At 43.3% G+C, this 15,894-nt stretch overlaps 1 protein-coding gene and 1 long non-coding RNA gene across 4 annotated transcripts in view; one reads left to right on the plus strand and one right to left on the minus strand.

The window, feature by feature from the left end:
* TMCC1 (transmembrane and coiled-coil domain family 1) overlaps positions 1 to 247 on the minus strand; it is a 246,278-nt gene extending 246,031 nt beyond the window's left edge. Inside the window, exon 1 of one of the 3 annotated variants that reach the window (XM_034957345.4) lies at positions 29 to 247. The gene's annotated coding sequence lies outside the window, so the exon portion shown is untranslated. The remainder of the gene's footprint in view (positions 1 to 28) is intronic. The other 2 variants (XM_034957344.3, XM_034957343.3) reach the window with 2 other exon arrangements.
* A 158-nt stretch (positions 248 to 405) lies between these two features.
* Positions 406 to 15,440, plus strand: LOC130541358 (uncharacterized). The gene is made up of 3 exons (XR_008955401.1): positions 406 to 462; positions 8,239 to 8,392; positions 12,149 to 15,440. It is a non-coding gene; the product is annotated as an uncharacterized LOC130541358 (long non-coding RNA).
* The last annotated feature ends 454 nt before the right edge of the window (positions 15,441 to 15,894 follow it).

The following is a 15,894-nucleotide window of genomic DNA, read 5'->3' on the forward strand; positions in this document are numbered from 1 at the left end:
AGCGTCCGGGGCGGGGGCGCTCACTCACCGGCGGGGAGGGGAGGAGCAGCCGGCGTCTCCGCCAGCGCCGTCGCTCGAGCTCAAGCGCCTGCTCCTTCCACTGCGGCCGCCGCACCCGGTCCATCCCCCACAACCACCCCCCCCTCCCGACCCTCCCCCCGCGCCGCCTCAGCCGCCGCCGCCTCAGTCACCGCTACCGCCGCCGCCGCCTCAGCCCCGGCGCGGGAGCGCGAACCGGCGCGAGAGAGCGAGAGCGCGCGCGCCCCCGCCACAGCCGCCACCGCCCACAACCTCCGCCCCCGGCCGGCGGCGCACGCGCAAGGGAGCCGGCGGACGGGCGCGCGCACGCCGCAGGGGCGGGGATGGGCCCTGGAAGGCGTGGCCCCGCCCCTAGCCCGCCTTCCCACGCGGTCTCTGGGCTGGTTGAGTTGCGCCGCTGCAGGTAGTGCTGAGTTGCTCCAGGTGAGCTCCTCCTCTCAAAAAGCTCTAGGAACCGAGCCACCCTCGCCCTAGGAGCAACGCCCCTGAGTAATATGGGGTTTCGTCGGATTTCTGCCCGCCGCTCTGGATCACACGTTTGTTCTCCCTATTTGAGTCGCAAGGCCTTCCTTCATTCCACCTAGCAGGCTGCTTGGAAAAGGGCAGAGACTCATTACTTTGCACCAGGTATTACCACTGAAGGGATTGTAAGCAGCCACCAGCCCATCCCTTTATAATTCCCATTTTCCTAATTTATTTTATTTTTATTACTTATGTAATGAGGCTTCTTCCGTGTTCAAGGAGCTGGGAGTACCATATGGGGTCAACGGAGTCCCTGGCCTCATGAAGTTTGAGATCTGGTGGAGAAGGAAAACATTCATGGGAGAATCAGACAAAATTAAGTTTTCAATTAGTAAAAATCTTCTGAGAGGTATATGGTACTAAGAGAATCTTTATGGGGGAATTGATTTAGTTGAGGATGAAGAGGGTAGAATCTGAGGAATTGAGTTGGGAGGAGTTAGTTGCTCCAAGGGGTGAGGTCTTGGCATGGCCAGAATGGGGAGCGCTAAAGAACATTGAATGTGGAGTAGACTGCGAGTGTGGGAAGAGGTAGGCAAGAACAGGTGAGGATTGGGGACCTATTTATTTATTTATTTATTGAGACAGAGTCTCACTCTGTCACCCAGGTCACCCAGGCTGGAGTGCAATGGCTCGATCTCAGCTCACTGCAACCTCCGCCTCCTGGGTTCAAGCGATTCTCCTGTCTCAGCCTCCGGAGTAGCTGGACTACCAGCGCACGCCAGCGCACCTGGCTAATTTTTGTATTTTTAGTAGAGACGGGGTTTTGCCATCTTGGCCAGGCTGGTCTGGAACTCCTGACCTTGTGATCTGCCCGCCTCGGCCTCCCAAAGTGCTGGGATTGCAGGCATGAGCCACCACACCCGGCCGGATTTGGGACTTTAATCTGAGTGCTTGGGAGAAGCTATTCAGGTTTTTTTCAGCAGGGTTGCAGGGGAAATAACTTGATCATTATGTCTGTTTTTTGTTTTTGAGAGGCAGACTGGAGTGCAGTGGCGCGATCTCGGCTCACTGCAATCTCTGCCTCCTGGGTTCAAGTGATTTTCCTGCCTCAGCCTCCCTAGTAGCTGGGACTACAGGTGCACGCCACCGCACCCAGCTAATTTTTTTAGTATTTTTAGTAGAAACGGGGTTTCACCATGTTGGCCAGGATGGTCTGAATCTCCTGACTTCATGATCCACCCGCCTCGGCCTCCCAAAGTGCTGGGATTACAGGTGTGAGCCACCTTGCCCCCAGCCCATTATGTCTGTTTTTAAGTTACTTAGATAGCAACGTGAAGAATGGTCTGATGGGAGTCTCAAAGTTGGGGCCGGGAAGCCAGTTAGGAGGCCACTGGCCACATAGTCAAGGCAAAGTAGGAGGGTAGTGGCAGAGAAGAGTGCTAATGTAGTGGTAAAATGGACAGGACTTGGCAATAAATTGAATGAGGAGTGAAGGAGAAGGAGGTGGCAAGGTTTACTTAGATTTGAGGTTGGTGGAGGATGCATTTATAGATTTCAGAAGCACTGAAGGAGCCACCTGAGGTAACTCAAAATGGATGATAAACCTAAATTTAAAAGCTAAACCTATAAAAGAAAATTTTAGAAGAAAACATAGAAAAAGTATTTGTGACCTTGGGATAGGCAAAGATTTCTTAGGACACAAAAAATATGAACCATAAAAAGTGATTCATGGCCTGGCTCACACCTGTAATCCCAGCACTTTGGGAGGCCAAGGCAGGCAGATCACTTGAGCTCAGGAGTTCAAGACCAGCCTGGGCAACATGGCAAAATGCTATCTCTACAAAAAATACAAAAGTTAGCTGGGCTTGTTGGCACGTACCTGTAGTCTCAGCTAACTTGTGGGGCTGAGGAAGGAGGATCACTTGAACCTGGGAGGCGGAGGTTGCAGTGAGCTGAGATGGCGCCACTGTACTCCAGCCTGAGTGACAGGGTGAGACCCTGTCTCAAAAAAAAAAAAAAAAAAGCAATTGATAAGTTGAACTCTATCAAAATTAAAAACTGGTACTCTTTGAGAGACACCATTAAGAAAATGAAAAGGCAAGCCACAGGTGGAGAGTTTGCAATAGAAAGCATTAGACAAAAGTCTTGTATCCAGAATACATAAAGAACTGTTATAAATGAGTAATAAGCCAGCCCAATAAACCAATGGGCAAAGGCTTTTTTATATCTTATAGATAGTTCACAAGATACAAAAATGGCCTATAAGCAATGAAGAGATTACCAACATCTTTAGTCAACTAGGGATTTTTCCATTTAAAACCACAACACTCTCATTAGGATAGCTAAAATTAAGACCGATGACCCAGCAATCACACTCCTACACATCTCCTTAACCATACTTGATCTCTAAAGGCTGACAATAACAGACCAGGGACCCTGTAATCCCAGCACTTTGGGAGGCCAAGGCAAGAGGATCGCTTCAGCCCAGGAGTTCAAGACCAGCCTGGGCAACCTAATGAGACCCCATTTCTACAAAAAAAAATTTTTTTAATTAGCCAGTGTGGGAGTGTACACCTGTAGTCCTAGCTACTGGGGAGCCTGAGGCAGGAGGATCCCTTGAGCCCAGGAGTTCAAGGTTGCAGTGACCTATGATCGCACCACTGTACTCCGGCCTGGGTACCACAGCAAGACCATATCTCTTAAAAAAAAAAGTCTTTGGCTGGGCGCAGTGGCTCACGCCTGTAACCCCAGCACTTTGGGAGGCCAATGTGGGCAGATCATGAGGTCAGGAGTTTGAGACCAGCTTGGCCAACATGGTGAAACCCCATCTCTACTAAAAATACAAAAATTAGCCGGATGTGGCAGCGTATGCCTCTAATCCCAGCTACTCAGGAGGCTGAGGCAGGAGAATCGCTTGAACCTGGGAGGCGGCGGTTGCAGTGAGCCGAGATCATGCCATTGCACTCAAGCCTGGGCGACAGAGTGAGACTACGTCTCAAAAAAAAAAAAAAAAAAATTTAAAGACAATAACAAAGTCATACTTTCACTTAACATGATATAACTATCCTGCATACTATTGAAAACATAACAACACTTTTCCCAAGGGGATGCAAAGTCCTTGAGTGATGTTTCTTCTCCACCTTTGATGTCTTATAACTTAATACTGCAATATAAAGTTACCTATCATTAATACATCTCCATCTTGTAGTAGCAACCGAATTTCCTGCTTAGTAATCAGGATTAGTCACCTCAGCCAGTAGAGGAACTTCCCACTTTACCTGTTGATTCAGAGGCATGAAAGACCCAAGGTGGCCAGGTGACCACCTCAACTCCCAATTCAATGGAAATGTTGTTGGGTCTCCTGGTGGAAGCATTCCTTCTTTTGGAACTAAGACCTCTTGGTCAGAAGAGCCTCTGGACGTTTCTACTTTCAGGAAAAATGAACAACCAAGTACACTGTTCAAAGTTCTGCCAACTGGGGGATTTTTTTTTTCACCATTATTCTTCAGGGATGTCCCAGAAAGGGACACTAGTTTTATTTTCACCTGGTGCCTGCATATTGTGCAGAACCATCATAAACCTGGGCTATGAACCACAACTGAGTTTTCCCTTCTTCAGTCAACTGGTCGTAAGGAATGCCCCATGAGGCCATAGGTGCAGGCTGGGAGACAGAAGGTAATGTAGCAGGAGTTGGGGCCATGGATATTTGGGCCACTTCCTCGTGCAACTTACCTATGCCTTCAGGGCCCATTTGAGCCCAATCTCATATATACCACTTCAATTTGATAATGGAGTGTTGCTGTGAGTGCACAACTTTATAGCTTGGTGGATCAGATAACACTTAGTTCATGATGAGCAGCTCAGGTCACATGGTAACTTGATGACCCACGGTTAACTCTTCAGTCTCTGCTGAAGCCCAGCAAGCCAAATGTTGTTTCTCAAGAGGACAGTACTCCTCTGCAGGGCTTTGCTCCAAAATCTTAAGGGTCTGCAGCGTGATTCACCTACAGTGGCCTGCCAAAGGCTCTAAACAGCATCTGTATCAGCCCCTTGCAGAATGAGACTCTGGGTTGGTTTTCAGAAATTGTGGCCCTAAGGGTTCCTTTCAGGACAGATATGGAAGCTTCCAGGTCATCTATGCATAGCTTAAAGCTTTAAACACTGAAAGGTGGGAATCTGAAACCCTGAGCTCATCCTTTTCTTTGCCTGCTTTCTTCAGTGCAGTTATGGCCAATGCCATTCTGTTCCTTGGTTTAACTAAAATATTCTAAGGTAACAAATACACAGTCACTCATAACCTTGCTTTCTATAGGTGTTTCATTAGGCGTATTCAATGCTTTATCATGCCATGGACTCCCAGTGCCCTCTTCACCACTGGAAATAGAGTCACTAGTGCCTTTAAATGTAATCATATAAGAATTCATGAAATTCAAGAAATTCAAGAAAACGCAGAACAAATTCAGAAAACTCATCCTCAAGATTCCATTCCTCTAGAGCCACTTTCCGTACCAAATCGGTATCAGTCAGGGTTCCAACAGAGAAGCAGAACCAGTAGGAGATACACAGTGAGATTTGCTTCAAGGAATTGACTTATGTGGGGGGAGGGGGGCTGATTAGGCAAGTTGGAAATCTATAATGCAGGCAGGAGAATAGGCTGGAAATTTCAGGCAAGGGCTGAAGTCACAGTCCACAGGCAGAATTTCTTCTTCAGAATTTCTTCTTCTTCAACTCTGCTTTTAAAGACTTTCTACTGATTGAATCCAGACCAACCAGATTATCTAGGATAATCTTTCTTACTTAAAAACAATTTATGAATTTTAGTTATATCCACAAAAACACCTTCAGGCCCAGCATAGTGGCTCATGCCTGTAATCCCAACACTTTGAGAGGCTGAGGCAGGAGGTTCACTTGAGCCCAGGAGTTTGGGACAAGCCTGGGCAACATAGTGAGACCTCATCTCTACAAAAGTTTTTTTAAAAATTAGCAGGGCATGATGGTGTGCCTATAATCCCAGATACTCAGGAGGCTGAGGTGGGAGGATTGCTTGAGCCCACAAGGTCGAGGCTTCAGTGAGCCATGCTGGCACCACTGCATTCAGCCTGGGTAACAAAGTGAGACCCTGTTTCAAAACAAAAACTACCTTCATAGCAACTCTCAGATTTGTATTTGATTAAATAACTGGGGACTATAGTTCAGCCAAGTTGATGCCTAAAAAAGGCTATCACGTATTTACCCAAGAGAAACGAAAATATACATCTATACTAAGATTTGGGGGGTTTTAAAATAAAGTTTAAAAATTTTTTTGTAATTGAGAAAGGAGTCTTGCTATGTTGCCCAAACAGGTCTTGAATTCCTGAGCTCAAGCTATCTGGCCACCTTTGCCTCCCTAAGTGCTGGGTTTACAGGTGTGAGCCACTGTGCCTGGGTACACCAAAATTTGTACAAGAATATTGGCAGTATCTATTCACAGGATCGCAAAACCTGAAATGTCTCAAATACACATCAACAGGTGAATAGATGAACAAAATACATTCAATTTACTCAGCAACAAAATATTCAGTTAAATGAATATTACTTGGCAATGAAAAGAAATGAACTATCAATCACTCAGCAGAGTGCATGAATCTCAAAATCATTATACTAGGTTGGTGCAAAAGTAATTTCGGTTTTTGCCATTACTCACTGCATTACTTTGGCAAAAACCAAAATTACTTTTGCACCAACCTAATAAAAGCAGAAGCCAAAAACAAAAGAATACATAATGTGCAATCCCATTTACATAACATTCTAGAAAAATGCTAGCTAATCTATAGTGACAGCAAATCAATGGTTGCCTGGGACCAGATGTGGAGGGAGAAATGTGAGTAAAAGGGGCACAAAGAAACTTCTGGGGATGATAACAGTGGTCTGCATGTTTTTTTATTGGTTTGTTTGCAACAGGGTCTCACTCTGTTGCTCAGGCTGGAGTGTGGTGGCACTATCACAGCTCACTGCAGCCTCGACCTCCCAGCTTCAAGCAATCCTCCCACCTCAGTCTCCTACGTAGCTAGAATTACAGGCATGCACCACCACGTCCAACTAATTTTTAAATTTCTTGTGTTGGGTCTTGCCGTGTTGCCCAGGCTGGTCTTGAACTACTCCTGGGCTCAAGTGATCCTCCCTCCTCAGCCTTCCAAAGTGCTGGAATGACAGACATTAGGCACCACAAGAATGATCTGCATCTTGGTTATGGTTGTGGTTGTATGGGTGTATACATAACTTAAAACTCATCAAACTGTACATTTTAAATAGGTACAGTTGATTGTATGAATAGATATACAGCATACCCTACTAAAGTTGTTATTAAAAAATTCATTAGATGAGATTTAGAGCAGATTAGAAGCAGCAAAATAGTGGATTTATGAACAGGAAAACAGGCAGCAGTAAGTATTCAGATGAAAGTACAGAAAGAAAAGAAAGGAAAGAAAACTCAGAAAAGAGCATCAGAGAGAAAGGAGGCACAGTGATAGGTACTGCTGCAAAACTATAATGTGGGAGAAATGCTGCTGTGCTGTTGCTGAAAACATTATATAAGGCTGGGTGTGGTGGCTCATGCCTGTAATCCTAGCACTTTGGGAGGCTGAGGCAGGCGGATCACCTGAGGTCAGGAGTTCAAGACCAGACTGGCCAACCTGGCGAAACCCCGTCTCTACTAAAAGTACAAAAATTAGCTGGGTGTGGTGGTGCGCACCTATAATCCCACCTACAGGGGAGGCTGAGGCAGGAGAATCACTCGAACCCAGAGGGTGGAGATTGCAGTGAGCCAAGATCATGCCACTGCACTCCAGCCTGGGCGAAAGAGTGAAACTCTGTCTCAAAAAAAAAAAAAAAAATATATATATATATATATATATATATGTATGTATAAATAATTCTGGTTTTGGTGAGGCAATGTCTAGCATTCAGGCACTTAACCAATAAATATTAAGAGTATAGAAATCAGGGCCAGGTGCAGTGGCTCACGCCTGTAATCCCAGCACTTTGGGAGGCTGCGGTGGGTGGATCACGAGGTCAGAAGTTCAAGACAAGCCTGGCCAAGATGGTGAAACCCTGTCTCTACTAAAAACTACAAAAATTAGCTGGGCTCTGTGGTAGGCACCTGTGATCCCAGCTACCTGGGAGGCTGAGGCAGGAGAATCGCTTGAACCTGGGCAGCAGAGGTTGCAGTGAGCTGAGATCATGCCACTGCACTCCAGCCTGGGCAAAAGAGTGAGACTCTGTCTCAAAAAAAAAAAAAAAAAAAAAAGGAATAGTGTTGGGAACAGGCCCCCAAATCTGGCCATAAACAAAATTTCTGCAGCACTGTGACATGTTCGTGATGGCTGTGACACCCACGCTGAAGGTTGTGGGTTTACCATAATGAGGGCAAGGAGCACCTGGCCCACCCAGGGCGGAAAACCGCTTGAAGGCATTCCTGAACCACAAACAATAGCATGAGCGATCTGTGTCTTAAGGACATGTTCCTGCTGCAGATAACTAGCCAGAGCCCATCCCTTTGTTTCAGCCCATCCCTTTGTTTCCCATAAGGAATACTTTCAGTTAATCTATAATCTATAGAAACAATGCTTATCACTGGCTTGCTGTCAATAAATATGTGGGTAAAACTGTTTGGGGCTTTCAGCTCTGAAGGCTGTCAGCTCCCTGATTTCCCACTCCACACTCTATATTTCTGTGTGTGTGTGTCTTTAATTCCTCTAGTGCCACTGGGTTAGGGTCTCCACAACCGAGCTGGTCTCAGCAAGTGGTGTCCATACATGGGGCTCGAACCTGGGTCGAAGGGTCGCCAGAGCAACGGTTGGAGAACGTGGAACTAAGCTGGAGGACACCTGAGTACTCTTAAGCAATCCCCATGGTGAGTAAGAAGGGGAGCTCGGAAGCATCAGGGTATCAATGGGACAAGTGTGGGCTCTGGTTCATTCCACCTTGGAACCTTTTCACCCTAATGATGAGGAGGAAGGAAAGTATAATGAACTAACAGAAGACATGACAGAGCAGGTTTGTTTGCCAGCTAAAGCTAAAGCGGCGAAGGAGGAAGAGGTTCCTCCCTACCCTTCTGCACCCCCTCATTATTTTGAAGAAAAAGAGTAGCCTGACCCTCCAGATCTTTCTTTTCCAGAGGACACTGGGTGAAAAGTAGTTGCCCCAGTGACCGAGCAGCGCCTCGAGTGACCGCTCTCAGTTCTATTCAAGCAGGAATCCAGCAAGCTAGAAGAGAGGGTGATTTAGAGGTTTGGCAGTCCCTGTTGGAGTACACCCCCCAGATCAACAGGGAAATATTATAGCTACATTTGAGCCTTTTCCTTTTAAATTACTCAAAGAATTTAAACAAGCTATTAATCAGTATGGACCAGGTTATCCTTTTGTAATGGGACTGTTAAAGAATGTTCCTGTCTCCAGTCAGATGTTGCCGGTGGGGCTTATAGGATTACTTCTAGGTAGATCTAGTTTAAATTTAAAAGGACTGCAAGTATATACAGGAGTCATTGATTCAGATTACAATGGGGAAATTCAAATTGTTTTATCTACTTATGTTGCCTGGAAAGCAGAGCCAGGAGAGCGCATAGCACAGCTCCTGATTGTGCCATATGTGGAAATGGGGAAAAGTGAAATTAAATGAACAGGAGGATTTGGAAGCACAAATAAAAAAGGTGAAGCAGCTTATTGGGTGAATCAAATTACTGATAAATGTCCTACCTGTGAAATAACTATTCAGGGAAAGAAATTTAAAGGTTTGGTAGATACAGGAGCAGACATTTCAGTTATTTCTCTACAGCACTGGTCATCCTCCTGGCCAATTCAACTCACTCAATTTAACATAGTTGGAGTTGGTAAAGCCCCTGAAGTATATCAAAGTAGTTATATTTTGCACTGTGAAGGGCCCGATGGACAACCTGGGACTATTCAACAAATTGTAACTTCTGTACCTATAAATTTATGGAGGAGAGATTTATTACAACAATGGGGAGCACAAGTTCTAATTCCAGAACAATTATATAGCCCTCAAAGTCAACATATGATGCATGGAATGGGGTATGTCCCTGGTATGGGACTAGGAAAAAATTTGCAATGTTTGAAGGAACCACTTCAAGCAGGAAGACAAAGTTCCCACCAAGGTTTAGGGTATCATTTTTGATCGTGGTCATTGTTAAGCCTCCAGAACCTATACCTTTAAAATGGTTGACAGATAAGCCAATTTGGATAGAATAATGGCCACTAAATAAAGAGAAACTGGAGGCTTTAGAGGACTTAGTTACTGAATAATTAGAAAAAGAACACATAGCTCCAACATTTTCCCCTTGGAATTCTTCAGTCTTTATTATTAAGAAAAAATCAGGTAAATGGAGAATATTAACTGACTTAAGAGCCGTTAATTCGGTTATACAACCTTCAGGGGCATTACAGCCAGGATTGTCTTTTCCTGCTATGATTCTGAAAAATCAGCCTTTAATAGCCATAGATTTAAAAGACTGTTTCTTTACTATCCCCTTAGCTGAGCAAGACTGTGAACAGTTTGCATTTACAATTCCTGCAGTAAACAACCTGCAGCCTGCTAAGCATTTGCATTGGAAAGTGTTGCCACAAGGCATGTTAAGCAGTCCAACAATTTGCCAGACTTATGTAGGGCAAGCAATTGAACCTACTTGTAAAAATTTTCACAGTGTTACATTATTCATTATGTGGACGATATACTTTGTGCTGCCGCCACTCAAGAAATATTACTCCAATGTTATGATCACTTGCAAAACTCGATTTCTCGTGCCAGTTTAATTATAGCTACTTAAAAAATTCAGACTACTACTCCTTACTCCTACTTGGGGAACTTAGTAAATGACACTACCATTGTGCCACAGAAAGTAACCATATACGTCGGGATCAATTGAAAACATTAAATGACTTTAAAAAATTACTAGGGGACATTAATTGGATATGACCTGCTCTAGGCATTCCTACCTATGCCATGAGTAATCTATTTTCTATCCTTAGAGGAGATCCTAGTCTCACTAGCCCTTGGCAATTAACAAATGAGGCTGAGGCAGAGTTACAGCTGATTGAAAAGCAAGTCTGTAAAGCTCAAATGAATAGAATAGATCAAGAGAAGACTCTAGATTTGCTAATTTTTTCAACTCAGTATTCACCTACTGTGTTATTGTCCAAGAGCAGGACTTAGTAGAATGGCTTTTTCTTCCACATGCTAATTCACAGACTTTGACCCCTTATTTGGATCGAATTGCTACTATGATAGGAAATGGGAGAACTCGGATTGTTAAATTACATGGATATGATCCTGGAAAAATTATTGTTCCTCTTACAAAGGCACAAATACAGCAAGCTTTTATAAATAGTCTTACTTGGCAAACCCACTTAGCTGACTTTGTGGGTATTTTCAATAACCATTTTCCTAAAACAAAATTATTTCAATTTTTGAAATTAACTAATTGGATTCTCCCTAAAATAACTAAATTTAAACCAATTGAAAGTGCTGAAAATGTCTTCACAGATGGGTCTAGTAATGGTAAAGCTTCTTATTCTGGATCGAAAAATAAAGTTTTCCAGACGCCCTATACTTCAGCTCAAAAAGCAGAGCTTGTAGCTATAATTGAGGTATTGACTGCTTTTGATATGCCTATTAATGTGATTTCTGATTCTTCATATGTGGTTCATTCCACACAATTAATTGAAAATGCTCAGTTACGATTTCATACAGATGAACAACTGATGACTTTATTTACCCAACTGCAAACAGCAGTTAGGAGTAGAATGCACCCTTTCTACATTACTCATATTCAGGCTCATACACCTCTTCCAGGACCTTTGACTCCAGGGAATCAAATGGCTGATCGCCTAGTTGCTACTGCAATATCTAATGCCAGACACTTTCACAATTTAACCCATGTTAATGCCTCTGGTCTCAAACGCAGATACAGCATTACCTGGACAGAAGCTAAAGCTATTATCCAGTGATGCCCAACTTGTCAAATGGTGCATTCCTCGTCTTTTACAGGGGGAGTTAATCCTCGAGGATTGGAACCTAATTCTCTTTGGCAAATGGATGTCACCCACGTTCCCTCGTTTGGGAGACTAGCTTATGTACATGTATGTGTGGACACCTTTTCTCACTTTGTCTGGGCTACATGCCAATCAGGAGAGTCTTCTGCCTGTGTTAAACATCACCTTTTGCAGTGTTTTGCGGTGATGGGCATTCCAGCTTCTATTAAAACAGATAATGTCCCAGGCTATACTAGCCAAGCTCTAGCTACATTTTTCTCTATATGGAATATTAAACACATTACTGGCATTCCGTATAATTCTCAAGGACAAGCCATAGTGGAAAGAATGAATCCCTCCCTGAAACAGCAGTTGCAAAAGCAAAAAGGGGGAAACAGGGACTATGGGATACCCCATATGCAATTGAATCTAGTATTATTGACTTTAAATTTTTTGAGACTGCCTAAAGGCCAGATGCTATCAGCAGTTGAATAGCATCTACAGAAACCAACTGCAAAGACAGAAGCAGAACAACTGGTTTGGTGGAGAGAGCCAATGATAAAAAGTTGGGAAATGGGCAGAATAATAACTCGGGGTAGAGGTTGTCCTTGTGTTTCTCCAGGACCAAATCAACTGCCAATTTGGATATCATCGAGGCACCTGAAACCTTATCATGAGCCTGATGCTGAGGAATAGATTCTGGGAGGATCCTGAGGATCCCCCGGTTGCAGCCATGTTGAGACTGACACTGAGGGGGACCCCAACTGTCACGAGCAACACCCATCGAATGCAGCCACCTACCTGGGGACAGATCAAGAAGCTGTCACAGATGGCAGAAAAAAACCTAAGGAAAGTGGGACAACCAGTCACAATGAGTAATTTAATGATAGCTATGATAGTGGTGATCACCATTGCCATGAGTATTCCTTCAACAAGGGCTGGCACAGAGGACAATTATACTTATTGGGCATATTTATCAATCTTGGCTGGCAATAATGCCTGGATGTAATCACTCTATGACACAGTTACACATGCTTTCTGGTCTCCGTATTTACCATAATAAATCTGCTCCTGTAATTGAGGTATACTGCCCTCAAAAACCTATTTGTAAACAGAATTGGACCTGGCTAGAAATAATGAACGTATTTGTTTGGGAAGATTGCATTGCAAAACAGGCAGAGGTGCTGTGCAACAATTCCCATGGAATCATTATTGATTGGTCCCCTAAGGGGATGTTTAGCTTGAATTGCACCTCTCAGTCTGTGTGCCACAGCCACACTATGTTCAGCTGGTCTGAACAAAATGGTCAAATGGTAGAAATGGTAAGAAGTATGGCAAGAGTTCCTATTATTTGAAAACACGGTGGTATAGTGGCACCTCAACCTCAAATGATATGGCCCGCTCTAGGAGCTTAACATAAGGATTTGTGGAAACTATTAATGGCTCTTAATAAGATCAAAATTTGGGAGAGAGTAAAAAAGCATCTAGAAGGACACTCTACAAACTTGTCTTTGGATATTGCAAAATTAAAAGAACAAATATTTAAAGCATCCCAGGCACACCTGACCTTAATGCCAGAAATAGGAGTGCTTGAAGGAGTGCAGACAGATTAGCAGGTAGTAACCCATTAAAATAGATAAAAACACTTGGAAGCTCTGTGATTTCAATGATGATGGTGCTTTTAATCTGTGTTGTTTGTCTTTGTATAGTCTGCAGCTCCCGACGCCTGCAAGAAGTAGCTCACCATGATAAAGCCACCTTTGCATTTATCATCTTGCAAAAACAAAAAGGGGGAACATGTTGGGAACAGGCCCCCAAATCTGGCCATAAACTGGCCCCAAAACTGACCATAAACAAAATCTCTGCAGCACTGTGACATGTTCGTGATGGCTATGACACCCACCCTGAAGGTTGTGGGTTTACTGTAATGAGGGCAAGGAACACCTGGCCCACCCAGGGCAGAAAACTGCTTAAGGCATTCCTAAGCCACAGACAATAGCATGAGTGATCTATGCATTAAGGACGTGTTCCTGCTGCAGATAACTAGCCCAACCCATCCTTTTGTTTTGGCCCATCCCTTTGTTTCCTGTAAGGAATGCTTTTAGTTAATCTGTAATCTATAGAAACAATGCTTATCACTGGCTTGCTGTCAGTAAATATGTGGGTTAAACTCTGTTTGGGGCTCTCAGATCTGAAGGCTGTCAGCCCCCTGGATATCCCACTCCACACTCTATAGTTCTGTGTGTGTGTGTGTGTGTGTGTGTGTGTGTGTGTGTGTGTGTTTCTTTAATTCCTCTAGTGCTGCTGGGTTAGGGTCTCCACGACTGAGCTAGTCTCAGCAGTATAAAAATCAGAATATTAATTTGGCAACATTTGGTAACATCAAGGCAGAATATTTATCAGAAATCAAATGTTATCACCAAAAATCTACTCTACTTTGTTATCCAGGAGATGCAATACAAAACCCATTAATTAAAACATTAACAGATACTATTAAAATACTTTGGGATAAGGTCAGAAATGCTAAATGTTACTTATTATTTTAGACACATTACCTGATGTGAGGCATATAGTGCAGATGATTATGGTTAGAGTTGTGATTTTCTAAACTCAAATACTTCTATATGTGAACATTTTTGGGAGATTTTTGTCACAACTGGAGAAAGATTATTTTTAAATTTTAGTAAACTACTTACAAAAACTGAACCAGACAAAAATAATTCAAGAAGCTAGAAATATGACAACATGGTGCAATAGGAAATCCTTGAATAAAAAATATATATATGTATATATACACCATAAAATATAGAATGGTATATTCTGTATCATTCTATATTCCTTTTCTAAAGCATCATTATTATTATTTGAGATGAGGGGGAGATCTAACCATGTTGCCTGGGCTGGTCTTGAACCCCTGTCCTCAAGCAATCTTCCTTCCTCAGCCTCCTGAGTAGTTGGGATTACAGACACATACCACTATGCCCACCTTAAAGCTTGCTTGCTTGCTTGCTTGCTTGCTTGCTTTTTTTTTTTTTGAGACAGGATCTTGCTCTGTTGCTCAGGTTGGAGTGAAGTGGCACGATCTCAGCTCACTGCAACACTCCAGCCTGAGCAACAGAGCAGACTCCATCTTGGGGAAAGAAAGAAAAAAAAAAGAACTATACATCTACCAAAAGCTTCAGTTAAATGTTTGGGTATATTGAAAACACACTGGATATAAATTTGAAACCACTGTTAAACGTGTGACAGGAAAATTGAGTTGAGACTGCCATGCCCGTGTCAACTGACCATGGGTTCTTGGGCTCTCAATGCAATAGAACATTGACATGAGTCCAAAAGATTTTTCTCAAAGCTTCACTGGAGCTTTTGTCCAGCCGTAAGGGAGGCAGAACGAGAGAGAAAGAGAGAGAGAGAGAGAGACAGAGAGAGAGAGAGACAATTCCCTGACAGACTCCACCTATAAAAGAACAGGTAGGACTTTTTTATTAGGCAAAGTACAGAACTGACATCAGAAGTAGAGTGTACACAGGCTGGGCAAGGCAAACGATGTGAGGGGTAGGGTAGCAGGTCAGCATATCCAGATGTGATGGTTATCTCGAGTAATGGGCCACCTGGTAGTCTGGCCTGTGACAACAAGACTATAAATCAATTGTCCAGCAGCATTCCTTTCTGAGGTGGGACACTCTGCAACCTTGGTTAGCTCCTAAAGCCAGGTCCTGGAATTCTTTAAGTGAAAAGACTATTAGCAGCGAGGTAATGGTGTGGGTTTTGTGATGTGTGGGAATGCTCTAATGGGGATGAGCCAAAGCCAGGCTCTGTCTCTACTGTGTCTCACCAGTAAAAACACAATTACAAACAGCATGCAATGCTCTTTTTTGTGATGATGGTTAATAAAGAATACACGTTCTAAAATACCGCCAAAGTTCTACTTTCAAACATATGTCTAAATTTATTAGCTAAGTACTGACCTGGTATGATGCTTTAAGTAAAACTGATGGTTTAAACAAAATGACAGAGAAAAATCAAAATGCAATGTCAAAAAATTTTAATGTACATAATGCTCTCAAAAACCTCAAAGGGATTAAGAAATTCATTTTTTACCTTTTTTAAAAAATATATATTTTTGGGGACAAGATCTCAAGCTCTTGGCCTCAAGCAATCCTCCTGCCTTGTCCTCCTAAAAGTGCTGGGACTACAGGCATGAGCCATTGCGCCTGGCCTAAGAAATTCTTCAAAGGAAAGCTAAGTGATAATGCTTACAAAAAGATAGATTACTGAGTTTAAAATAAATTGCAGAGTCTCTTGACATTCCTTTCAATTTCTCCTGCATAGAGAATATTAGAAAAAGGGGATTTCAATTGCAAATCC

The sequence above is a fragment of the Pan paniscus genome, chromosome 2 (assembly GCF_029289425.2).
Source record: "Pan paniscus chromosome 2, NHGRI_mPanPan1-v2.0_pri, whole genome shotgun sequence".
In the NCBI taxonomy this organism is placed as follows: domain Eukaryota; kingdom Metazoa; phylum Chordata; class Mammalia; order Primates; family Hominidae; genus Pan; species Pan paniscus.